This window comes from Salvelinus fontinalis, chromosome 30 (assembly GCF_029448725.1).
Source record: "Salvelinus fontinalis isolate EN_2023a chromosome 30, ASM2944872v1, whole genome shotgun sequence".
Taxonomy (NCBI): domain Eukaryota; kingdom Metazoa; phylum Chordata; class Actinopteri; order Salmoniformes; family Salmonidae; genus Salvelinus; species Salvelinus fontinalis.
In genome coordinates, this window is record NC_074694.1 from 7,226,525 (window position 1) to 7,229,164 (window position 2,640).

Genomic DNA, 2,640 nt, shown 5'->3' on the forward strand with positions numbered 1-2,640 from the left:
TCCTCTACTGTCTAGCTCCATCCTCTACTGTCTAGCTCCATCCTCTACTGTCTAGTTCCATCCTCTACTGTCTAGCTCCATCCTCTACTGTCTAGTTCCATCCTCTACTGTCTAGTTCCATCCTCTACTGTCTAGTTCCATCCTCTACTGTCTAGTTCCATCCTCTACTGTCTAGTTCCATCCTCTACTGTCTAGTTCCATCCTCTACTGTCTAGTTCCATCCTCTACTGTCTAGTTCCATCCTCTACTGTCTAGTTCCATCCTCTACTGTCTAGTTCCATCCTCTACTGTCTAGCTCCATCCTCTACTGTCTAGCTCCATCCTCTACTGTCTAGTTCCATCCTCTACTGTCTAGTTCCATCCTCTACTGTCTAGTTCCATCCTCTACTGTCTAGTTCCATCCTCTACTGTCTAGTTCCATCCTCTACTGTCTAGTTCCATCCTCTACTGTCTAGTTCCATCCTCTACTGTCTAGTTCCATCCTCTACTGTCTAGCTCCATCCTCTACTGTCTAGCTCCATCCTCTACTGTCTAGTTCCATCCTCTACTGTCTAGTTCCATCCTCTACTGTCTAGTTCCATCCTCTACTGTCTAGTTCCATCCTCTACTGTCTAGTTCCATCCTCTACTGTCTAGTTCCATCCTCTACTGTCTAGTTCCATCCTCTACTGTCTAGTTCCATCCTCTACTGTCTAGTTCCATCCTCTACTGTCTAGCTCCATCCTCTACTGTCTAGTTCCATCCTCTACTGTCTAGTTCCATCCTCTACTGTCTAGTTCCATCCTCTACTGTCTAGCTCCATCCTCTACTGTCTAGTTCCATCCTCTACTGTCTAGCGTTGTCCTCTACTGTCTAGCTCCATCCTCTACTGTCTAGTTCCATCCTCTACTGTCTAGCTCCATCCTCTACTGTCTAGTTCCATCCTCTACTGTCTAGTTCCGTCCTCTACTGTCTAGTTCCGTCCTCTACTGTCTAGTTCCGTCCTCTACTGTCTAGTTCCGTCCTCTACTGTCTAGCTCCGTCCTCTACTGTCTAGTTCCGTCCTCTACTGTCTAGCTCCGTCCTCTACTGTCTAGTTCCGTCCTCTACTGTCTAGTTCCGTCCTCAACTGTCTAGTTCCGTCCTCTACTGTCTAGTTCCGTCCTCTACTGTCTAGTTCCATCCTCTACTGTCTAGCTCCATCCTCTACTGTCTAGCTCCATCCTCTACTGTCTAGCTCCATCCTCTACTGTCTAGCTCCATCCTCTACTGTCTAGTTCCATCCTCTACTGTCTAGTTCCATCCTCTACTGTCTAGTTCCATCCTCTACTGTCTAGTTCCATCCTCTACTGTCTAGCTCCATCCTCTACTGTCTAGCTCCATCCTCTACTGTCTAGTTCCATCCTCTACTGTCTAGTTCCATCCTCTACTGTCTAGTTCCATCCTCTACTGTCTAGTTCCATCCTCTACTGTCTAGTTCCATCCTCTACTGTCTAGTTCCATCCTCTACTGTCTAGTTCCATCCTCTACTGTCTAGCTCCATCCTCTACTGTCTAGCTCCATCCTCTACTGTCTAGCTCCATCCTCTACTGTCTAGTTCCATCCTCTACTGTCTAGTTCCATCCTCTACTGTCTAGTTCCATCCTCTACTGTCTAGTTCCATCCTCTACTGTCTAGTTCCATCCTCTACTGTCTAGTTCCATCCTCTACTGTCTACTGTCCTCTACTGTCTAGTTCCATCCTCTACTGTCTAGTTCCATCCTCTACTGTCTAGCTCCATCCTCTACTGTCTAGTTCCATCCTCTACTGTCTAGTTCCATCCTCTACTGTCTAGTTCCATCCTCTACTGTCTAGCTCCATCCTCTACTGTCTAGCTCCATCCTCTACTGTCTAGTTCCATCCTCTACTGTCTAGTTCCATCCTCTACTGTCTAGTTCCATCCTCTACTGTCTAGTTCCATCCTCTACTGTCTAGTTCCATCCTCTACTGTCTAGTTCCATCCTCTACTGTCTAGTTCCATCCTCTACTGTCTAGCTCCATCCTCTACTGTCTAGTTCCATCCTCTACTGTCTAGTTCCATCCTCTACTGTCTAGTTCCATCCTCTACTGTCTAGTTCCATCCTCTACTGTCTAGTTCCATCCTCTACTGTCTAGTTCCATCCTCTACTGTCTAGTTCCATCCTCTACTGTCTAGTTCCATCCTCTACTGTCTAGTTCCATCCTCTACTGTCTAGTTCCATCCTCTACTGTCAAGTTCCATCCTCTACTGTCTAGTTCCATCCTCTACTGTCTAGTTCCATCCTCTACTGTCTACTGTCCTCTACTGTCTAGTTCCATCCTCTACTGTCTAGTTCCATCCTCTACTGTCTACTGTCCTCTACTATCTAGTTCCATCCTCTACTGTCTAGTTCCATCCTCTACTGTCTAGTTCCATCCTCTACTGTCTAGTTCCATCCTCTACTGTCTAGTTCCATCCTCTACTGTCTAGTTCCATCCTCTACTGTCTAGTTCCATCCTCTACTGTCTAGCTCCATCCTCTACTGTCTAGCTCCATCCTCTACTGTCTAGCTCCATCCTCTACTGTCTAGTTCCATCCTCTACTGTCTAGTTCCATCCTCTACTGTCTAGTTCCATCCTCTACTGTCTAGTTCCATCCTCTACT